Here is a 24,487-nt window from a genome sequence, read left to right as displayed (position 1 = left end):
TCCACATTTGGCCCTGTCATCCCCCTGTTTACAATGTTTGGAAGGCCTTCTGAGGCCTTCTCTCAGGACAAGGGGTCCTAAGTGATTCCAGTAGCCCCCTACCCTCCTCTATGGCCTGGGTCCCCCCACCAGTACCCAGCAAGGACCCTGACTTTTTGGCAGGGTCATATGACCCACCTCGGCGCCTTTACACCTCCTTTCTCAGTGCTGGGCATCCTCTTCTCCTCTCTCCCCATTTCCTCCTTCCAGTGTCTGCTGAATATCCCTCCTGGAAGCCATTCCCTCGTTTATGACCCTATAGCCCATCATCTCCCCTTCACATCCTAGAACGACGCATTATTTCAAATATATATAGACCTAAACCGTATGATACTATATTGTTCTGAAAGGTGCTTCAACATTTTTTTAGACTCCTTGTCCTAAGAACGTCCCCATACCCCACGGTGATGCACACGATGTGCTGGGTCCTTCTGTTGATGGGCAGACTGTTTTCTTGATGATGGAGAATGTCACAAAGAACATCTGGGGCATAGATCTTTGCACAGAGTGTGAAAATCATTTGGGATGTAAAGCTCAGGGTAGAATGGCTGGGACAAGTGGTATATGTTAAACTTCGCAAAGTCATTCCAAAGGGCTTTTCAACTTCCACTAACAATGAATTGGCCCTCCTTCTTCCTTTAAGGCCCGTTGGGACTGGACGCTGGCTCATCCTTTTTGGAGCACTATTGGGCGGCATCTCCCAGTGGCCAGGCTTCCCGGTGCTTTCCCCAAAGCTTCTTCCTCCTCCTCCCACTAGTCGGATGCTCAGGCTTCCAAGGTCCAGAATGCCTTTGAGGGGGGGGAACATCTGAGATGCGGATTAGAACAGTAACCCAAAGCTTTGAGTATTTAATGAAAAAAGCCTTTGTTTTGCTGATCGATTGACCTGCTGGGGTTTTGACATGCTTTTTAGTTTGTTTTGTCGTTTCTGTGGCTTTGGAAGTGACAGGTGTCCAGAGAGAATGCGCATGTGAATCTGCTGGTGGGTGAGAGGATGTGGCTGGTGAGGAACCTGGGGGAGTGGTAACAATGGCTTTAGGCCAAAGCAGTTAATTTCAGGTCTTACTTCCCCACCTTTGCACACTCACTCATTAATCAACAAAAGTGTTCATTTCATAAAATAATTACGAAGTGCTTTCCATACATCAGGCACTGGGCTGGGCTTGCAATGTGGAGTCTTTAAACTCATACAGGTGTGTGTTGGGTGGGGGAGGGAGTGGGCCTAGCAGAGACCCCAAAGTAGGAAGGACCACAGTGTGGAGAGAGAAATGAGGCTAGAAGATAGGCAGGGCCCTGATCCCACAGGTTTTTAAATGAACCCCAAGAGCAATGGGAGACCCCCAAATAATTTTAAGCATGAAAAAAACAGGATTTAATATGTGATATTTAAGGACATGAGGACCCAGGTGACTCCAGGCGATCCCAGGCTTGGCATCATTGACCTTGGGCAGCAGACTCACTGTTTCCTTTCCTCCAGATAATTCTAAGTCCTCCTTTACTCCTGGCATGGGGCTGAGAGTAACTGACAGTAGCCTTGGAATTGGGCAAGTGCTGGGAGAAGCACAACCAGCCCCTAAGGGCTGTGAGTGCCCGTTAGTCGTTAGTCCTCGCAGAGGGAGGAAGAGAGCCTGGGGCAACTGGACAGGCAGGCTACAGGGCTGGGGCCTCAGGGCTCCCTCTCACACCATCTCCTCACTGCCACCCCCTACAGGGCCCACCCAATCCTTGAGAAAGGCACAGAGACTTTCCAAATCCACTAGGCTAAAGTTTTGAAAATGCAGTGGCCAAACCCGTCTGGGACCAAGAACTGGGCTAGTTCCCTGCGTCCACTGTCTCCTTTAGTGCTTCTCACTGCCCTGTGAGAGGGTGGCAAGCCCACTGTCCAGAGCAGGAAACCGCCCATCCAAGAGGCTGAGCTGTTCCAGGTCTGTTCATCCTTGTCTAGCCTCTGAGAAGCTAAAAAAATCATTCCAGGTGTCTGACCTCAGAAAACCTGCAGGTCCTTCAGGCCCCTTCATCTCCCACTCAGCTGGGCCACTGGGACTCACTGTCGTGGGGATCAGTCCACCAGGCCCCACATGCAGTCATGTCTGGAGATGCGGTTTTGCTAATCACAATAGGAAGGAGGGAGATTGCTGTCATTAGTGGACAGAGGCCAAGGATGAACAGCCTCCAATGCAGAAGTCTTCCTGAAAAGGACCAGTGTTGCTTCACAATGCCCACAGAGCCATGTTAGAAAGAACTGGATTCCAATCTAGCTGAAAGAGCTGGCTTCTGTCTGGTAAGTGGCTCAGACAGTAAAGAATCTGCCTACAGTGTGAGAGACCCGGGTTTGATCCCTGGGTTGGGAAGATGCCCTGGAGAAGGACATGGCTACCCACTCCAATATTCTTGCCTGGAGAATTCCATGGACAGAGAGAAGAGCCTGGTAGAACTTTTACTTTCTGTCCCTCAGGGAAGAGTGCGTCTGGGAGGAGGAGGAAAGGGCTGAGGCCAGGGTGGGGTGAGGTGGGGTGCGGGGGGGGGGGGGAAGGATCTTTGCATCCCTGCATTCCATTCTCAACCAGCAGATGATCAGAGACTCCCAGTAGAACTTTCTGTGAAGGTGACAGTATTCCATACCTGCACTATCTAACCCACCAGCCACTCACCTGTGGCTATTGAGTACTTGAAATGTGCTTCTTTGCAACTGAGTACTCAAGTACTTTACTCAAGTACTAAAGTACTCAAGTACTTGAAAACTTTACAACTGAGGGATGCATTTTTCTTTATTTTCAATTAATTTACAATTGAACTTAAATGGCCACAAGTAGCTAGTGGCTACCTTATGGGAAAGTGCACTTCAAGAGCCCTCAATAGTGCCACCCCCTGGGGTGTCATGCCTGCTGGGGGGACGCTTCATTCACAATGAGATGCTAATGGCAAGTCCGGAGTTCAATGTTCCAGAAAGATTACCATCAAAGAGAGGGGCTCAGATGCAGAAGGTTAAGGGCTACAACCTACAGGATCCCCCAAACTGGCACCTCATAAGGAAATGGCAACTCACTCCAGTATTCTTGCCTGGGAAATCCCATAGACAGAGGAGCCTGGCAGGTTATAGTCCATGGGGTCACAAAGATCTTGTCGGATACGGCTGAGTGACTAAACCAACCCAACAAGGGGGCCGCTGGGCTCCACTGCTTCTGTCACCCAGGGGCAGGGTGGCAGAATTCAAGGGGCCTAAGGGGTGGCCTCTGGCCCCAGTGAACAGAGCAGGATTCCAGACACACAGATGACAGAGTGACACCCTCTCAGGTTGCATCCACAACATAGATTTTGGGTGATACAGATCATTTAGAAACCACTTGACTCTGACCATAATGTATAAGCTTTGTCATAAAATATTTCTGCTGACAATGTGACAAGGGTCAAGTTCCTGGGTAGAGCTTTGATTCTGGCAGAAGAGCTGGGCGGTCAGCTCAGGTTGGGTTTCTTACTGTTCATAATCATTATTTTTAAATGTCAGACAAAATTTAGTGAAAATCTTTAGATTTCTGCATAATTAACAGCTCTCAGATGTCACCTTCTCAAGGTCACTGACTGTGACCACCCCCTCCCCAGTGTGCCCCGGCCTCTCCCCTCCCTCCTTTTTCCCACAGCAGTTCTCACATGTGAAAATCCGTTCATGTACTTGGTTGATTTCAGACATGTGCCTTGCCTGCAAGCGCCTGAGCTTCAGGAAGCCAGGGTCTTCTTTGTCCCTTTCAGCAGCTCAAGTGTCAAACAGTCACCACTGTCCAGTGAATGACATATTGGGACCTTCGAGTGGGCTGGTGCTTGTCACCTCAAACACAGCAAACAGAAGGGCAGCCCAGGACCAAAGTGATTTGCCTGGGATAACCACTGTGTACAGCAGGGCAGGGGGTGAAACCTCACCCACCCCTAATAATGCCTCATCTGTGCCCTGTGGGGACAGCACAGTCACAACCAAGCCATGGTGGCACATGGGCCTGGCAGCCCCCCTCACGCTTCCAGGGAAGGGCTGGGACCCATTCCTTCACCCAAGAGAGCAGAGCCGAGTGATGCTCAGAGCAAAGTTGCTAGAGGCACGTGTCCAGTGGGGCTTAACCTGGAAAAGCCAGAGGGCCAGAGAGCATTCTTGCAACAAGAAAGGGCACCAGTGGGGAAAGCAGGTCTGATGACAGAATTCTGAATGAACAACCTGCCCAATAAAGTCTTTTCCCATGAGTGGTGACCTGACTTCTTTTCTTTTCTTTTTTTTTAAATTTTATTGGAGTATAGTTGCTTTACAATGTTGTGTTAGCTTTTACTGTATAGCAAAGTGAATCAGCTATACGTAACACATATATCCCCTCCTTTTGGATTTTCTTCCCATTTGGGTCACCAAGGAGCATTAAATAGAGTTCCCTGGGGTATACAGTAGGTTCTCATCAGTTATTTATTTCATACTAGTATCAATAGTGTGTATATATCAATCTCCCAATTCATCCCACCCACCCTTTCTCCCCTCCTTGATATCTATACATTTGTTCTCAACGTCCATGTTTCTATTTCTGCTTTGCAAATAGGTTCATCTGTACTATTTTATCCAGATTCCACATATATGCATTAATACACAGTATTTGTTTTTCTCTTTCTGACTTACTTCAGTCTGTACAACAGTCTCTAGGTCCATCCATGTCTCTGTAAGTGGCACAATTTTGTTCCTTTTTATGGCTGAGTGATATTCTGACTTGACTTCATTTTCAAACATGAACTCAGAACAGACTGTACGATTTCAACAGTTTTAGACCATGAAATTTTTGCACTTTGTTTTATGTCCCTGGATATGTTCTAGTGTCTCCAAGTTTATAATCTATGGGGATTTTAATAGAATTTGTATCCCGCTGTTGTATGAAAATAAATCTTAATTATGTTGAATTGGTTCATAGTGCTTTTTGGGTCCACTATATCCTTCTACTTTTCTGTCTATTCATTCTTTAATTTTGGAGAGTTTGATATTGAAACTACAACTAAAAATCTTATCTACTTAAAAAGTAATTGCAATATATAGTGGAACTATATGTAATTTGTTCTGTATTTTCCAAGTCTCCTGTAGGTGTGTTATCATGCTTTGATAATTTAAAAAATAAAAAAGAAGGAAAAAGCAAAAAACATGAACTCAGAGAACATTTCCATAGCAGAGGATGCTGCAGGACTCCTTAGTAATTCAATCTGGGGTCACACTCAGAAGACATTTTAGATTTACTTGTTTGTGCCTCTGTAGGAAGGGGAGAGGGAGGGAGGGAGCTCAGGTGGAGGAGTTGGGGAGAGGAAAAGTGTGAAACGTCACACAGAGATTTCAAAGGGACACTGTTTCCATATGTGATGTGAGTGTTCCGGTAACTATTGCTGTGTAACAGCAGACACTTAGGAAATTCACAGCTAAAAACAACTCTTTTACCATGCTCGTGGATTCTTTGGTCAGGAGTTCAGCTAGAGCCAGGAGGGATAGCTTCTCTCTGCTCTGTGCTGTCTGAACCTCCCAGCCAGGACTGGAGCTGGCACTGCTGACAAGGAGCATCTAGACGTGAACCATCTATGACGTCTAAGTTTCCTCACAGCATGGCAGCTCTGGGGGCTGCTCAGACTCCTTCCCTGGAAGCTCAGGGGTCCCAACACAAATCACCCAGCAGACAAGGCAGAAGTTGAATGGACTTTTCTGATCTAGATTTAAGTCACTCTGTGGCATCTCTATCACATTGTTTTGGTGATAAGCTAGTCATGAGTCCATTCAGATTCAAGCTCAAGGAAAGTGATATAGACTCCATCTCCCAAAGAATCAGTATCCACAAGGGAAGAACAAGCAGCCTTGGATCAAGTCACCCAGAGGACTCATTAAAACACATACACATGCACACACATATATGTGTGTGTGTGTATTATATCTATAATACATATACTAATTGTCTTTTTTATTATTTATTCATAACATGACCATTTAAATTTGTTTGTATTTTAAATTGTGGTCAAATATACAAAAAGTTTACAGTTCAGTGGTATTACGTACACTCACATTGCTGTCAGCCATCACCACCATCCACCCACAGAACTCTTCATCTTGTCAAATTGAAACTCTGTCCCCATTGAACATTAACCCCTCTCCCCCCTTCTCCCATTCCCATGGCAACAACCCTTCCACTTTTTGTCTTTATGAATTTGACTACTCTAGGAACCTCATACAAATGAGATCACACAGTATTTGTCTTTGTGACTGGTTTATTTCACTTAGCATAATGTCCTCAGGGTTCATCCATGTAGCAGCATGTGTCAGAATTTCTTGCCTTTTAAGGGCTGAATAATATTCTGTTTTATATATATATCACATTTTGCTTATCCATTCATCTCTCAATGGATACTTAGGTTGCCTTCACGTTTTGGCTATGGTGAATAATGTTGCTATGAGCATAGTATGCAAGTGTCTCTTCAAGATCTACTCTAAATTCTTTTGGGGAAATACATGGAATTGTTAGATCATCTAGTAATTCTATTTTTTATTTTTATTTTTTGGTCATGCCATGCAGCTTACAAGATCTTAGTTCCCTGACCAGGGACTGAACCCCAGTGTCACGACAGTGAAAGTTCCAAGTCCTAACCACTGGGCTGCCAAAAATTTTTCTATTTTTAATATTTTGAGAAACTTCCATACTGATTTCCATAAATGCTTCACTTTATATTCTTGCCAACAGGACACAAGGATTCCAATTTCTCCACAATCTCATCAATATTTGCTTTTTCTGCTTTTTTGATAAGCCCTGGTGGCTCAGATGATAAACAATCCGGGTAGGTGCCGTCTTAATGGGTGTCAGGGATTAAATATATTTTATTTATATTTAATCCTGAGAAAATCTGTTGAGATACAGACCATGATTATTATCCCCAGTCTTAGAAAAAAGAAAACTAAAACCTGGGCAGCTGGTAAGTGGCACCACAGAATTCAAACGCAGACCTGACAACCACCAGCCTCTTTCAGTGGGGACTGGTTGGAACCAGGATGCCCCAAACTATCCAATTGTTCCCAAAAGTCCCCCTATCACCTTTCCTGGGTCCCTTCCCACCTCTTCCAGCCCCTGGGCTCCTACCTTCCTATATGAACTCACCAGCAGACACGGGACCGGAGTTCTAAGCACACTCAGAGATGTCCACCCTGATTTAAACCAACCAAGGGATGCAATTAGAGTGTGCTGTACACAAGCACCGAGGTCGTGAATCAGAGGCCAGGGTTGTGATCGGGACACTCTGGGCATTTACTCAAGGGATCAACCCCTCTGAATCTCAATTCGCTCTTCCATAAAATGAAAGGATGTAAGGGAAGGTGAGATCTCAGGAGATAAAAGGAAGTGCAGATCTGAGATACTAGGCAAGCCTTACTGTTTTGCATGGTTTTCTTGCAGTTGAGTGGTGTTTCCTCATATGGTGGTGAGGGGATCCCTCTGTACTTCTGGGGAGCCTCCAGCTCCCCAGTCTCCAAAGAAGGGAAGAGCCAAGGGGACTCTGTCATTTCAGGACGCGTTGGGGAGGTAGCACAAGGAACACTAGCTTTGGATGTGGACAGCTGGCATTGATTCTGGCTCTGCAACTGAGCAGTCACTTAACCTCCTTGTAGCCTCGGTTTCCTTGGATACAAAATGGGGTTCAAAATGCCATTTCATCACCTCTGCTGCAATTTAAGGACTCATGTTTGTCCAGGGCCCTACATGGTGTCTGGAACACTGAAGATGCTCAGTAAATGCTGGGTTATTTTCCCTTGTACAGGGAGAGGCCTCAGTGATTGGAAGTCCCAGACACTTCACACAAGGCAGAGCTGGAATCACCAGTTCCCTAACTGGATTGCGTGTCCCGCTGGCGAGGACCGCGCGGAATGACTGGATTCTTAGCTCCACACTGCCAGCTGGTGGCACAATTTCACACCGCACTTTCAGAGGTGGGGTCCAATTTCAAAGTCTTGGAATGGAAAAATTGGAGCAGAGTGTCACTCGGTGTTCCCACTCCCTCACCACCACATAAAGGTTCCAATTGCTCCCCCGGGGCCTTACCATCCCCCTGCTGCTGCTGCTGCTGCTGAGTCGCTTCAGTCTTGTCAGACTCTGTACGACCCCATCAACAGCAGCCTATCAGGCTCCTCTGTACAAGGGATTCTCTAGGCAAAGTACTAGTGGGTTGCCATGCTCATCTCCAGATCTTCCCAATCCAGGGATCGACCTGGGTCTCCTGCATTGCAGGAGGATACTTTACCTCTGAGCCACCAGGGAAGCCCCTCCCCTCCCCCTAGGGCCCCTCAAATGCTCACAGCAATGAGGCTGTTTCTATACAACAGCATTTGGGGGGTATACCTCCTCATGGGCTTCCTGTGCCCAGATCCCAGGAAGAAGAGGAAAGAAAGGGGAGCGTACCTGGGTGGGTCTGGAAGAATGAGAAACACGGACCTTTTGTGGGAGACTTCCTGTTCCCCGTGAGGGAGGGGATTCCCCGAACTGGAGGAGTCTTCCAGTCCCAAAAGCTCTGTTCACTCTCCCAATGGGATTGTAGGCCCTTTAAGTCCCAGAATAGAAGTTGGGGGCTTAGACACGTTGCAGAGAGATGGGAACTCCCCCCAACCTTAACAGAAACAGATAGCAGTCCAGGAGAGGCCGGAAAGGGAACCCCCTGTCTGGTGCATTTCAGGGTGAGTCTGTGGTGGCTGCGGGTTGCTGGGAGGCAGTGTTTGGATCTCAACCAGCAAGTCTCTGCTGTCTCTTAGGAATGTTCCAGTGGGACAGCAGGTGGTGAGGATGACTAGGTGTGGGGACCATTAGACAGTGGTTCCTGCAATTCTTGGGATGCTAGCAAGGCAGCTGGATCTACCTGCCTCACATGTGAGAAGCCTGTGCCCTAAGCGAGACCACTGGCCAGGCCTGGAGGAGGTGGGAGTGGTGTGGGGGAGAACCCGGGGAAGGATCTGCAAGCTTATACCCTGGTACAGCCCAGGGAAGAGGGGGTGGCCAAGGCTGCTCTGCCGGCTGACTCTCTCAGAGTCAAAAGCTCTCTGGGCCTCCTCCCTGACCTCTGCTTTCCTCTAACCCACTTTTTGCAAGTCCTTTAGCATAAGGTATGTCTTGTTTTGTGGCCTCAGCCAAAACAAAAACCAAAATGTTTCCATTTAAATATCTTCACACTGCTTGAAGCCTTGTTTCTCCCTTTTCCTCAGCACGCTTTACAGTCTCTTACCTGTGGGCTGGAGCCCGTTCCTTCCTCTCCAGCCTGTGGTAGGGCTGCCTGAGGCGCTTCCTGGGGTGATATCAGTAAGATATGAAATCCTCTTGGAGGCCGAAGAAATGGTAGCAGATGGAGGAGGGATCTGTGCCAGGAGAGAAAGGGTGTAGGAGGCTGTGTCCTCAAGAGATAGCCCAGGAGCTCTCTGGCCACACAGTGCCTCCAGCACCCTGTTTCTGACCCTGCTCCACTTGGTCAGAAACAGGGTACTGGCGACCAGCCATTTCCCAGGGGTCCTCTGAGTAGCCAGCTCCCGCTAAGATTCCGCCTGCTTCCGAGTGCTCTGGAAGCCTCTTATTGGTTGGGCTAGCTTGGATCACGTGTCCTTCCCTGAGCCAATCACCTTGACCCCTGGGGGGGTGGGGGAGGCATGCAGGACTCTCATTGGCCAAGCACGAGCCACGGGCTTCTCTGGAGCTACTCGGCTGAGTGCTCCAGGGTCAAGGGAGGCTGCTTGGCTGCCTTCGGATGGTTCTTCTGTGCCAGTGGACACCACCACCCTGGGAGGCGGGCTGTGTATGTAGTTTTCATTCGTGATGGGCTGTAAGTTCTGAAGAAAAACTGACATTCTGTATGGCCGGAACAGAAGTTCTTTGTCTCCACCTGCTGTGGTGCTCTGGGGTAACATCAGTTCTCCCAGGTAGCCAGTCCTGCGGGCGGATATTACTGCCCCTAAACTCTTTTGGAACACAAGTCATCTCTGCTAAAAAGGCTGGGAAATGCAAGACGCATTGGTTTGTAGGTTTTCTTAATTATCTTCAAGTCCAGCTTCACAGGGAAATTGACTTGTGTTTCTGCTTTCTTTAACCTGCAGATTGAACCTCAGTTATTGCCATTTTTTTTTTAATAGAAGTATAGTTGCTTTCCTTGGAGAAGGAACTGGCAGTCCATTCCAGTATTCTTGCCTGGAAAATCCCATGGTCAGAGGAGCCTGACAGGCTACAGTCTGTGGGGTCACAAGAGTCAGACTTGAGTTAGTGACTAAACCACCACCGCCACCGCTGCCGCGCCCACCACCACCGTAGTTGATTTACAGTGATGTGTTAGTTTCTGCTGTATAGCAAAGTGATTTGGTTATACATGTATATACATTCTTTTTCATATTCTTTTCTACTATGATTTATCACGGGGTATTGAATGTAAGTGAAAGTGAAGTCGCTCAGTCGTGTCCAACTCTCTGCGACCCCGTGGACTGTAGCCCACCAGGCTCCTCCGTCCATGGGATGCTCCAGGCAAGAATACTGGAGTGGGTTGCCGTTTCCTTACCTCAGTTATTTTCTGCTTCTTGGCACAGCTTCCCCTTTTTGGAACTAGAGGGAAACAGCTTTGTTTCTGTTATGATCGCTCAGCTGTTGGGATGTCACCTGGAGGTGCTGTGGGCTATCTTTGCCCTCTCCTAACAAGTATCCCTCCTGAGACAGAAGGCAACTCAGAGAAAAGAAAAGGCAAGAGATGGAGAGAATCGAATCTGGTGCCTGACACTGTGTACACACCTGGATCAAGCCAAGCCTGAAGTTGAAGGATCTACCCAGAACTTTTCATTCATGGGAGTCCCAAAACAAAGTCAAGGATCCTGAAAAATCTCATCTTTTCCTTACTTCTCTCCTTCTTAGTACAATCACAGAATTTATTTATTTTTAATTAATCTTGTTTCTTTTATATATTTAACTGAGCTGCTCTACATGCAGGATCCTAGTTCCCTGACCAGAAATTGAACCCCCGCCCCCCGCAGTGGAAGCATGGAGTCTTAACCACTGAACCAGCAGGGAAGTCCCTCACAGAATTTAGTATTGGATGAGATTGTTAGTATTTGTTCAGTGGATTCTGAATGAACTGGGTCGCTCTGGGTCAGGCCCCACATTGGACTCTGGGATCCAGCAATGAATCAGACAGGGGTCCTCCACAGGGAGCCCACAGGCTAGCTAGCAGGAAGTATTCTACTTCCTGATTCTAACTCCTCAATTTTTAAAAATTGGAATTAGAAATGATGTGTTTTCACAAAGACTGCTACAGTCTGCTTTCATATCAATGTCACTCTTTGCCCTATCACCCCCACCCTAGAGAGCCTTCAAAGTCCCATCCCCAGCCTGGGGAAGGGAGAAAGAAAAGTAAAACAGAAGGACAGGGTCCTGTAATAAGGGAAACCCCGATCCCTTATCACCGATAGATCAGCTCTCCTCCAATAAACCCAAGTGATGAGCATAGCAGCAGGACATGTGACCGAACAAATTCACAAGATCAGCTATATATGTGGTGAAACATGTTACAGTTCTCTCTGTCCAGGGACCATGCAAGTGTCACACAATTTTAATCATGAACGTTGACATATAAGTCAAAGCTGGAGAGGTGTGAAAATTAATGATACGAAATTAAAGTGAAGTAAGAGCGTGAACCAACCCCTGACATGCACGCTTCTACTTTGTGTCTCTGTGCGTGTGACTCTTCTTTGTGTCTCATGTACATGGAATCCTACAGTATTTTTCTTTTGTGATTGGACTTTTTCACTAAGCATATCATCTTCAATTCATGCATATTATAGCCTGTGTCAGAATTCCCTTCCTTTTTCAGCCTGGGGAATATTCCATCATATGTATATACCACATTTTTCTTATACGTTCATCTACTGAAGGACACTTGAGTTGCTCGCACCTTTTAGCTATTGTGAACTTCCCTGGTGGCTCAGACAGTAAAGCGTCTGCTTACAATGAGGGAGACCCAGGTTCAATCCCTGGGTCGGGAAGATCTCCTGGAGAAGGAAATGGCAACCACTCCAGTACTCTTGCCTGGAAAATCCCATGGACAGAGAAGCCTGGTAGGCTACAGTCCATGCGGTCGCAAAGAGTCGTACACGACTGAACGACTTCACTTTCACTTTAGCTATTGTGAGTAATACTGCTTTGAACATGCGTGTACAATATCTCTATGAGGCCCTTTTTCAATCTTTTGGATATGCACCCAGAAGTGGGATTGGTGGATCATATGGTAGTTCTGTTTTTGATTTTTTGATTCATATTTTGCTCCACAGTGGCTGCACCATTTTACATTCCCACCAGAAATATACAGGGTTCCAATTTCTCCACATCCTCACCAACATTTGAGAATTTCTTTCTTTCCTTCCTTTTTGATGGTAGCCATCCTAATGGGTGTGAGGAGGTATCTCATTGTAGTTTTTCTAATGTTTTTAAAAAATATGTATTTATTTATTCATCTTTTTGGTTGGGCCAGGTCTTAATTGAAGCATGAGAACTCTTAGTTGTGGCGTGTGGGATCTAGTTCCCTGACTAGGGACTGAAGGTGGGCCCCCTGCAATGGGAGAGCAGAGTCTTAGCCACTGGGCTATCAGGGAAGCCCCCTTGTAGTTTTGACTTGAATTTCCTTAATGGTTAGTGATGTTGAGCATGTTTTATAGCTTATTGGCCCTTTGTATATCTCCTTTGGTGAAATGTCTATTCGGTTCCTTTGCCCATTTTGAATTGGGTTATTTGGGTTTTTGGTGATGATTTTTAGATGTTATTTATGCATCCTACATACTAATCCTTTATTAGATATATGATTTGCAATTTTTTTCTATCCTTGGGGTATCTTTTTACTCTGTTGATAGTTGTTGTTGTTTTTTTTATATATACAGCATTTAAAATTTTTCACAAACTCAAGTTTGTCTATTTTTTCTTTTGTTGTCTGTGCCTTTAGTGTCATAATCACGAAGTTGTTGCTAAATCAAATGTTGTGAAGCTTTGACTTATGTTTTCTCCTAAGAATTTTATAGCTTTAGCTCTTATGTTTAGGCCTTTGATCCATTTTAGTTCATTTTTGTATATGGTATTAGGTAAGGATCAAACTTTACTCTTTTGCATGTGAATATAGTTTTCCCAGCATCATTTGTGGAAAAGACTGTCTTTTCCCATTGAATAACATCACTTTTCTCAAAAATCATTTGATCATATATGTGAGGCTTTATTTCTGGTCTCTCTATTCTATTCCATTGGTCTGCCTTTATGCCAGTACCACACTGTTTTGATTACTGTAGCTTTGTAATAAGTTTAAAATAAGCTTTGTTCTTTTTCAGCATTGTCTTTGCTATTCAGGGCCCCTTGAGATTCTATATGAATATTAGAATGGGTTTTTCTATTTCTGAAAAAAGCATCATTGGGATTTTGATAGGGATGGCATTGAATCTGTAGGTAGCTTTGGCTTGTATGGACATTTCAACAATATTAAGTCTTCCAATCCGCAAACACAGGATGTATTTCCATTTCATTTAGTCTTTAATTTCTTTTTCTTTTAGTACTCCCAGTTAAAAGCTTGTCAGTTTTGTTGGTCCCTTTCCTCTCTTTCTTGATTAATGTAATACAAAATAAAATTAATCTACTAATGTAACAACTATGTACCTAATAACAAAACCTACCTGGGTCTTTCAGACCCAGGAATTAAACCAGGGTCTCCTGCATTGCAGATGAATTCTTTACCAACTGAGCTACCAGGGAAGCTCCACGTATCCAATAACACAACTGCATAAATCAACCTATCCAGTGAGTAGCTGGGTATAGTCCACACCCCATCCCAACTATTTCTCTGTGGCCTCTCTTCACCAAAGGCAGCCACTATCCCGAACTCGATGCTCAGAATTCACACGCATGCTTCGTGAGTCCTCTGGAATACATGTATCTCTAAAAAGCACAGTGTTGCTTTGCATGCTTTTCAATTTGATATAAAAGGCATAGACTTTATTCTCCAGCTGCTTGCATCCACATTATGTTTGAGGCCCTTGGCCTTGCAGTACTGATCTGCTGGAGTATGTGCTGGTGAGTTTTGCTAAGGTGTGTCCCAAGGAGATGGGCAGCTGGGCGGTACCAGCCAGAGCTCTTCAGTGGTGCCCAGATGCTCAGATGCTTTCAAAAGCCTTTGCATGGCTCTACCCTCCCACCAGGGAGAGCATAAGAGCCCTCACAACTCTGAGTCACCCCACCCTCCCATTGCCAGACTTTTGAAAGTGAATGTTATAATCCCTTAACACTGAACACAGTTTAATTCAGCTGTCCCATGGAGCACAGAGCAGCCATGAAAATGACATTACCCACAAATATTTCACGATGGGAAAATTGCTCTCAATATAAGTGAATTAAGTCTGAGAAACTGTGCATACAGCCTGTGTCTATAATAACCAAAGAGCAGAGCCAAACAAGAGGGGATGCAAAGGTGGGTGAGTTTTAATTCCTTCCTTACTTTCGTATTATCTAGGTTTTCCACAAGATGACCCTATACTGTTTTTGTTGTCAGGAAAAAAAAGCAAATATAATGATTGATTTTGGGCAGCAGCGAGTGCGCTGGGAGACAGGATGGAGAACCCCAGAAGCTGGCCAGAGAGAAGAGCCCTGCTGGGGAAGCAGCCTGCAAGATCTTGGGTTCTGCGAGAATCCTGCTATGACCTGCCCCCGTGTTCCCCGGCTCAGAGTAAGTGCTCTGAGGCTCAGTTTCTGCAGTTGGGAATGGGGAATAGAAGTGGGGCTTCCCTCTCAGGGCTGAAGGGGATGAGCTGAGACGCAGGCAGAGAACTCGATGCTGGGTGCTCCCGCTGGAGCTGGGAGCATTGTTGTCCACAGAGGGGAGGCATCCCGGCAGGAGTGGGATGAAGCAAACTTGGGGTCTGAGGACATGGAGATGGACGGAGGGGACCAAGATGATGAGATAGGTTTATTAGCACAGGAGCCGCCGGAGTGTCAGGTGAGGACCGGATTCTGCCGACCACGGCCCATCCCTAGAGTGAGCACCAACCTCAAGCTCCTCCTCTGCCTCCGGCTCAGTACCTAATCCCACACCTCAGAGACCCCCAGCAGGCGGGACCGTGAGACTTTGGGAGAAAGGTGTTCCCTCCGCGTCACCCTGTTGTGTCACACCGTCCAATGCAGAGGCTGTCACCCCAAGTTCTCAGAAGGAGAGGACCATGGGCATCCCCAGTAGAAATGCTGACCCAGGGCCGGGAGGATGGTTCCTTCTGCCTGGGTGGGAGGTTAGATTTGTGATTTGGGGTGCAGAGGCTGCAGGGATGTGGAGTACATCAGCAGAGCGGGGGTGGGGGTGGGGGTGGTGGTAGAGGGGGCTCCACGCTGCCTCCGCCCTCCTCCCTGGGCTGCTTTCTCTTGGGTGGGGGGTGGGAGCAGCCCGTGGGGTCCCCCGTCGCCCATACCCCCTCAATGGTTCCCGCCTTGCATCCAGTGTCCTGCGAGTTGGCCCTGAGATGGAGAAAGGGACGCGGAGGCCCCTTCCCAGGTGGGACTTCCAGAGATGCTGGTGTCTGCTGGGTGGTCTGGGGGTTGGGATACCTCTTACAAGGTGACCTGGACCATCTCAGACCCCAGGTAGGACTTGCTGTCCTCTCCACTGTACCTCAGCCCACCCCCATATGGAAAATGTGGGTGGCCCGGGATCTTCAAAGCCCAAAGCTAAACTTGAGTCTCCTTGGTCATGGGTGTGGCCTATGAGGGCAGAGGTATCAGAGGCCAGGGAGGTCCCTGGACCAGCAGGCTCCTGGAGGCGCTCTCCTGCTGGTATTCTGCCTGCTGCCTTGTGTGCCCGTCTGCAGAGTGAGGAGGGCCGGATGGGGCGGATGTGGCCGTGGTTTGGCTCACACAGTTCCCTCTGCGCTCAGGCCTCGTGGCCGTAAAATTGCCCAGCTACTGCCAAGTCCGCTGGCTGAGCGGTGACTCCCATTAGGAGGAATGTCCTGGAACTTCTCACAGGTTAACAACCAAATGAATAACAAATTCACAAAGTGAAATTTTTCACTTCAAAAATGTTGCCTGTTTTCAATTCAACAACGCATTTGTAAAGTGATTTTTTTTTTCCCCTGAAGGATGACATTTTATTTATAGCTCAATATAAGTGAGGCACAACAGATGTGGGAGAAATACAGAGGCAGGTAAACACATGGCTGGGTCTTGGTTTCTTCATTGGCTGGAAATGTTGAAGTAGTGGAAGGATTTGTGAGAAGTCAGAGTGTTTTTCTCTCACTGTTCTGTCCCGAGCCTAAGAGCTTGGTGTGATGTTCCTTTATGTCATACTTCTGTGCTTCCAGAAAGTCATCTAAGCTTCATGTGAAATAAAACACATGCATCTCCAGATAGCAGAGAAGAAGCTCATTTCAACTGACTTGTTCATCAGTCAGGCCTAGAGCAGGGGAAGCTGACAGCATTAAAGAACATAAAAACAACAGGACTAAACAGCAGCATCAAGTGAGATCCTGGTTACTGCCTTCTCTTATAAAATGATGCTCCCTTTTGGCTTAGCCATCACCATTTTGATGCTCAGATTGTCCCTGAGATGGACAACAGCTTTGGGTCTTATAAGCCAGTGAGCAGGTGGGATGAGATCTCACAGTGTGAAGTGGGTTTGGGGTTGCTCTGCCATCTCCCCAGAGGGCCTTAGGCAGACTCCTCACTCTTGGCCATCCGACTCTTCCCCTAGGTCTCAGCCTATGTGCCCTCCTTCCTGACCTCCTGGACTGGGTCAGATGGCCCTAACACTGTGTACCTCTCTTCTCTGCCCCGCTTGGCCCGATGGGCCCTGGGAGGGCGCTGACTGTTTCTCTCGGTCATCTTGGTACCCCAACCCCTGCCGTAACACCCGGTGCATGATAGAGGGATGCTCACTCCCCTCGCCCAGGTCAGAATTCCGTAGCCATAGCTACAGAAGGGCGGGTCCTACATTCCCATCTGGCCCTCCCTGCACAGGGCTGGAAACATCATGAGAACAGGCCTGCTCCACCTTCAGGCCTCCCCCAGCCCTCCTCACACCCTGCAGTCAGTCTCTCCCTGCTCAGCGTCCCCTCCCATCTCCTCCAGGGACAGCTCCCAAACTGCCCCTTTCTCCTTAGACTCCATGCTCAGGGCTCATCTCTCCCTCAAGAAGACCCTGTGGTCAGCCCTCCATCCCCTCTTTGTTTTTTTTTTTTAAATGAATTTTTCATAGATGTTTAACTTCCCTTAAGATGCAAAGATCACCAGGGTACTGCACTCAGGTCAGGAAACTGCATGGGCAGGACCCAGAGCACCCTGGGGACCCTATGCACTTTCAACTTTCCCCTCAGCCCAAAGCGAGGGCATGAGGCCCCCTCCAGCTAGTCCAGGCTGCTCTGCCGCATGTGGCAATGAAATCAGCAGAGTGAGGTGTCAGAACAGCTTCCTATCCTCCAAGGGACATGCTCTTCCCTGGCTGGCACTCAATGAGCACCGACCTGCAAGGGTCTCCCACAGTCATGCTCTGATAGCAGATCAGTGATCGCTGGTTCAGAGGGTCTTCATCTGGGTCCCTGGACCCTGAGAGTCCAAGTAGAGAATTCAGGGTGGTCACAACTCGGATGGGAAAAAATTACACTTTTCTTTTCATGAACCTCTAACTGGAAGGTCACATTCCCTTCCAGTACATGGATTAAAAAAATAAAAATAAAAAGGAAAAGGAAACAGTTTTATTAGAAGGACCCATAGCTCTGTCCTCAGTCACAAATATTTTCATCTCACAGCACAGTTGTCACAGGCTGCTCAGAACACCTTTGCAGTATTTACTCCTTTGCATGTACAATACGATGATAACTCTTTTTCTGTATCCTTGGTTTCCCTTGCAGCCATACTGATTTCAATATCTAGAAACCTTGACCTGAGGAAGGCCCCATGGGCTCCCAGAGAGGACCAGAAGGCCTAGGAAAACTGGACAGAGCTCGTGGGTGACGACAGAGAGAGATTCAGGGAGGTGATGGGCTGGTGGTCCCACCTGGGATGGTCCAGGAAACGGGAAGGAAGGATCTGATTGTTCTGAGCTGTTTTAGGTCAAAGGCTGACCTCAAACTGGAGCCTAAAGAAACATGGTCTAATTGACAGTGACTAGAAAATTGGCAAAAGTTAATACAACCAGAAATCAGAATGAACTACAGAGTTGTAACTTGAAAAGAGGTGAGGAGAAGCAAGTGAATTAGAATGTTCAGTTTTAACAGTTCTGGGCACAGTTTGAATGAGCCAAGAGACAGTTTCAGTTTCTACTACGGGTCCATGGTCCGCAATCCCAAAACCCCTGTGGCCCTCCATGCTTTGGGCTACAGAATGTCCAGATCTTTTTTCTTTTTTAGCTTTTTTAAAAAATTTATTTTATTGAAGTATAGTTGATTGACAGTGTTGTGTCGATTTCTGCTGCACAGCAAAATGATTGAGTTATACATATGCATACATTCTTTTTCATTTTCTTTTCCATTATGGTTTATCACAGGATATTGAATTATAGTTCCCTGGGCTATAGAGTAGGGATTTGTTGTTTATCCATTTTCTATATAATAGTTTGCATCTGCGAACTCCAAACTCCCACTTCATCGCTCTTGTACTCCTTTCCCTTTGGCAACCACAAGTCTGTTCCCTATGTCTGAGAGTCTGTTTCTGTTTCACAGGTAAGTTCATTTGTGTCATATTTTAGATTCCACATATAAGTGATATCATATGATATTTGTCTTTGACATACTTCATTTAGTGTGATCATCTCTAGATCCATCTTTGTTGCTTCAGATGGCATTATTTCATTCTTTTTTATGGTTGAATAATATTCCACTGTATCTTCTTCAGTTATAATAAGGTATCATGGTGGATGAGAAAGGGACCTCGAGGCTTGTCAGGAAAGGAGATCCCACCTCTGACTTTGCAGTGAGGCCCTTTTTTATGATTGCAGAAACCCCAGTTCAGCCCCAAGTTAATGGAAATGATTCACCCAGATAGCCCATCTGCCCACAGGCTTGCTCTTGCTTGCTGCTCTTCTGTCCTTCTCTATGCCTTGAGCATCTACAAGGGTGCTGGAGACATATCCCAATCCTGATGAGCCTCCTTTAATGCTGCTTGATATGGAACCAGCTCCAAAGGGAGACAGCAACTCTCAGTTAAAGTATGAACTAGTGAAAGCCTTAGACCAAGTTCGGAGGCAATAACTTGTGTTGAGCTGAAGATGGGCACTCACAGACATTCTCTGTGTGTTGCTCAGGGTGGTGGTATGGGGTCAGGGTAGGGCAGGCACTTGGTTGGTAGAAGACCTCCGCCTTTATCCTTGCTGACCATGTGTGGAAGAATCTGAGAGCATCAGTTTATGACCGGCCTCCTCTGTGCCCTATACGTGCATCCAACAGCTTAATGAGGAGGGAATGTTATTTCCATTTTTCAGATGAAAAAGCAAGTTTATCCAGCTTAAGTGATTTGTCCAAGTTCAATTACTAAGTAAATAGCAGAGTTGGGATTTGAAACTCCCTCCTCTTGTGATCTCTCTCTCTCTCTGATTCTCATACACACACACACACACACTCTCTCTCTCTCTGACACACAGACACACACAGACACACACACAGACACACACACACACAGACACACACACAGACACACACACACAGACACACAGACACACACACACACACACACACAGAGAGCAGACGGTTTGGGGGAATGGCACTGTACAGACTGACCACCAGGTGGCGCCCTCATGCCACAGGTGGGGCATACGATCCCATTGACGCTCTTCATTCCAGAAGAAAAAAAAAAAAATCAAGGATGGCCTGGAAGGCAGGGATGAGGGGTCTGGAGGTGGTGGGCTTGGGCCAGGATGAGCCCACCAGTGCTGGCTATTGAGTACAGAGGCCCCACCTAAAGAGGTCTATTTCCCATTCACTTTCCAGGAAATTGACAGCAGGGAGGCTTAAAAATGGGGGATTGTTTTGTAATAATTAATTGTAAAAGTTCAGTGTGTTCCCAGGTCCACACCATTCAACGTTCTTATCTAACTGCTCCACCCCAAGCACATTCAGTGGCTAAAAAAATCAAAGTACACACGTTTTCTTTCTCCCAGTCCAAGTTTATACACATCAACTCCCCAGAACCTACCTCTGAGGCTCCATGACTTACAGCATGATGTGTGTGCCACATTGCAGGCCATGGACCCCCTATGACTGTCTGATTTTCCAGGCTCCATGCTGACCCCCAGGGCAACCTCTCACCCTGGCAGGCATTTCACAGTGTGCTGCTGCCTCCTTCTTTTTAATCTTTTTAAAATACACTCTCATATATTTTTATTTTTTTCTTCTCGTTTTATGGAAATATAGTTGATAGACAGCACTGTATAAGTTAAAGGTGACCAGCATAACGATTTGACTTGCACACAGCATGAAATGATGACCACATAGGTTTAATCTTTTACAAAGTACAAAGTCAGGGATGCAAGAGGGGTCGCTTGCTTTTTTTCCCAAAACTTAGTGTCTATTTCATGCATCTGTTCCATCAGAATACAAACGTTAATGCATTCTGATTCCTCACTGATCATGGGCACTGGCTCAAAGTTTAGAGGATGAGAGTGAGTGTGAGAATGAGTGTGTTGTGTGTTTGTGTGTGTGCATGTGTGTGAGACAGAATCTGGCCTTGGGTACCACCTGTGCCCCAGGAAGTGAGGTTGTCCTGTCACTGTCCCCAACATCCTTCTGGTCTCAAGCTTTCCCTACAGCTTCTGTGCCAACTTGGGGTTGGGCAGGGAACTCACCAGGCAGCTTCTTCCAAGTATAGGAATCCCTGGCGCTCAGACTGCAGCCCACCCCTCCCTGGAGCTCAGGGGGTGTGAGGTGAGGGGTAGGGGTGAGATGTAGTGGGCTTAGGGCTTCTCTGCCCTTGGGTCCCAAGAGGCCGTCTTGGGCTTCTGGATTTGGGACCCTCACATCCACCCTCCTGGCTGGTCTTGGTTGGGGGAGGGTGTAGTAAGAGCACTATTCTCGCTGCATCCTCCCCAGTGTTGATCTGACAGGGCGTGTGCTCTCTGTTTACAGGACACATTTGGAAGACCAAGACCAGGAAAGACCAGTGTGGCAGCTCCCAGCGGTGTGGGCACATTTTGGTTGTCCTGGTGACTCAGGGCTGTGAGTGGCGTTTGGAGGGAGGGGGTTGGAATGACAAGCATCCTGAGATATAGAAGATGCCTCTGTCCACAGAGATGGCCCCAGAGAGGTCAAGAGGACACTTGCTTTCCACCCTGCAGCATCTCCGTGCGGCTTGAGTCAGAGGAAGCACAAAAATAAGGGAAAAATTTAGCTGTCATGAAAACACGCTGAGCTGCCTATGGACAGGGAAGGGAGTCGAGAGTGGGGGAGGGGCAGCTTCAGGGCCATGTGACAAGTGGTCCCGGCTCTGAAGTCTGCTCTCCTGGGCAGTGGGAGCAGGTGACCGCGAACCTCTGAAACTGGGGCATGGGAGGTGGCTGAACAGGCCCCAGACAGTCTGGCCATGGCCTTGGATGGCCCTGCACAGAAAGAGGAAGGATCCAGGGAGGAATACTGGCTACCCCAACATGCTTTCAACACCGCCCAACATGCGTTTGAGTTGTGGTGTTGGAGAAGACTCTTGAGAGTCCCTGGGACGGCAAGGAGATCAAACCAGTCAATCCTAAAGGAAATCAACCCTGAATATTCACTGAAAGGATTGATACTGAAGCTCCAATACTTCGGCCACCTGATGTGAAGAAGTGACTCATTGTAAAAGACCCTGTTGCTGGGAAAGATTGAGGACAGGAGGAGAAGGGGACGACAGAGGATGAGATGGTTGGATGGCATCACCGACTCAATGGACATGAGTTTGAACAAACCCTGGGAGATAGTGGTGGACAGGGAAGTCTGGTGTGCTGCAGTCCGTGGGGTTGCAAAGAGTCGGACACGACTGAGTGACTGCACAACAGCAACACTCTTTCTCCCTTCCTCTGTCTGGGCTGAGTTCTGCCTCTGGGCAGTGTTTTCAAACACATTTTATTTTGGAGAAATCTCGAGCCCACACAGACAGAACTGTATTATGAACACTGGGACCCACCCTGCAGCCCCAACAGTTAACTCCTGGCCACCCTTGCCCCAGCCACACCCACATCTCCTGCCGCCTCTCTATTATTTTGAAACAAATCTCAGACACCACATCATTTCACCCAAAAATATCTCAGCACACATCTCTAAAAGATGGCAGGGCCACCATGGCGGAGGTGGAAGCAAACACCCAGAATCAGATGTCCAGTTATCTGAGAGGGGGCCTAATTTCCTCTCCAGGTTTTTTGAGTCAGGATCCACCCAGAGTGGCCGAGGGAGGCCCCTCTGGGATCTTCCTTTTCAACTTTTCATTTTGAAATAATTTCAGACTTACTGGAAAGTCACAAAAATAGTACAAAGAATTCCCATTGTACTCTTCACCCAGATTCTTCCAACCTTACCGTGTTACATAACCACAGCACAACTATCAAAATCAGGAAATTAACATGCTTGAAATACTATGATCTCATCTGCAGATCTTACTTAAATTTTGCCAGTTCAGTTGTCTCCTTTCATCTGGAGGCGTTCCTCAGTCTGGCTTTTTCTTCTTTTTGGGGGAGGAGGAGTAGAGTACTGGCCACTTGTTTTGTAGAATTTGGGTTTGTCTGATGTTTCCTCCTGATTACATTTGGGTTATGCATTTTTGGCAGGCACCCGCATCCTTTCGGTGTACCCTTTTGGGGGCACACGACATCTGATTTCTCTACTGTGAAGTTATCATTCTTTCGCTTTGTAATTAATAAAGGTCTGTGGGAAGGCATTTTAAGACTGTGTAAATGTTTTGTTTTTCATCATTTTTTTTTGCCTACTCGTTTTAGAATTCTTTGCTGATTGTTGCTTGAAAAAATGATTACTGAGGAGTTGATTAAATGGTCAGTTTTCTGTGTCCATCCTTCCTTCTACATTTAATGCTTGAGATTTCTTCTGTGAGGAAGAGTTTTCCTTTCTCCTCATTTATGTATTTATTCATTTGTCTATTTTGGTGTAACTCAAAAACTCTTAGTTTGCTCGGTGGCTTGCAGGTCGTTACTATCACCTTTTATTTTGTTGTTCAAATTGGCCCAGGCTTGGCTCTTGGGAGCTCTCTCAGCTTGGCTTCCATGTCCTTTTTATTTATTTATTTTTTTAAGATTTTTGTTATTCATGTGGACCATTTTAAAAGCCTTTTTGAAATTTGTTATAATATTGCTTCTGTTTTGTGTTTTAGTGTTTTGACCACAAGGCATTTGGATCTAAGCTCCCTGACCAGGGATTGAATTTGCACCCCCTGCACTGGAAGATGAAGTCTTAACCACTGGACCAGCAGGGAAGTCCCGGCTTCCATGTCCTTTTGACATGTCCTTATCATTTTTGAGTGTTTCTTTGCTCTCTGCCATCACAAGATGCTCCAGGCTCATGTTGGACCTTGCTGAGTTAGCCCTGGAGTGAGCTGTTTCTCTAAGGAGCCCTGGTTTGCTTCATTGAGAATGGTGAGTAGGAACCACGATCTAGGTGCTGGGTGTGCTCACTGCTCTTGGGCCATCTCAGCAGATGAAGCTAGGAAACATGTATGTAAAAAAACCATGTATGTGTATATATGTGTTCGTGTGTGCATGCTCAGTCACTTCAGTCGTGACAAACTCTTTGTGACTCCATGGACTGTAGCCTACCAGGTTCCTCTGTCCTTGTGATTTCCCAGGCAGGAATACTATATATATATATATATATATATATATATATATACACACACACACAGACACACATATATATATATTATATACATAGATATATCATATCTGCATGGGGTCTCAAAAAGAGCTAGACATGACTTAACCACTAAACAACAAAATATATATTAAAACCTATGAGTTACACGTAGGTACTGTTAGTTATGTATTATATGTATATGTGTATTTATTATACGCAATATATGTATAGGAGATATATGTTTATATATTGAAAACCATGAATTATATGTATATGCTATTAGTTATAGGCATACCACATATAGTATGCATATTTTATACATATTAAAAACTGTGATTTCATGCTGATACCCTCATCTCCAATCCAACACCAAAGAGTTCCTTTTAGCTTCTCTTTTCCTTTTTTACAGTTCCTGTCTCCAACCTGGAGTGACTTGGATCTTATTATCCATGACATACTTACCCATTTGCTCGATTCTGGGATGCACATAAACTAGTTTTAGAATTGCCTTCTCAATGACCAATAGACACATGAAAAGATTCTCAACATAGCTAGTTATTAGAGAAATGCAAATCAAAACTATTGAATACAATGAGGTGCCACTTCACACCAGTTAGAATGGCCATTGTC

The 24,487-nt window shown here is 46.4% G+C and overlaps 2 long non-coding RNA genes across 3 annotated transcripts; one reads left to right on the top strand and one right to left on the bottom strand.

The window, feature by feature from the left end:
• Positions 1-6,279: 6,279 nt before the first annotated feature.
• On the bottom strand, positions 6,280-9,633 carry LOC145540819 (uncharacterized). The gene is made up of 5 exons (XR_014078565.1): positions 9,286-9,633; positions 8,472-8,610; positions 7,450-8,022; positions 7,179-7,225; positions 6,280-6,927 (listed from the first exon to the last, which is right to left on the bottom strand). It is a non-coding gene; the product is annotated as an uncharacterized LOC145540819 (long non-coding RNA).
• Positions 9,634-10,669: 1,036 nt separating this feature from the next.
• LOC145541525 (uncharacterized) lies at positions 10,670-22,935 on the top strand. Of its 2 annotated transcripts, XR_014079087.1 has the most exons (5): positions 10,670-12,212; positions 13,784-13,822; positions 14,354-14,526; positions 14,608-14,781; positions 21,155-22,931. It is a non-coding gene; the product is annotated as an uncharacterized LOC145541525 (long non-coding RNA). The 2 variants fall into 2 exon arrangements; XR_014079086.1 differs by lacking the exons at positions 10,670-12,212; positions 13,784-13,822 and having other exon boundaries at positions 14,248-14,526; positions 21,155-22,935.
• The last annotated feature ends 1,552 nt before the right edge of the window (positions 22,936-24,487 follow it).

Source organism: Giraffa tippelskirchi, chromosome 3 (genome assembly GCF_054371585.1).
Source record: "Giraffa tippelskirchi isolate mGirTip1 chromosome 3, T2T-mGirTip1v1.2.pri, whole genome shotgun sequence".
NCBI lineage: Eukaryota > Metazoa > Chordata > Mammalia > Artiodactyla > Giraffidae > Giraffa > Giraffa tippelskirchi.
The sequence above is the reverse complement of the archived record's forward strand: the minus strand, read 5'-3'. Positions and strand labels throughout refer to the sequence as shown.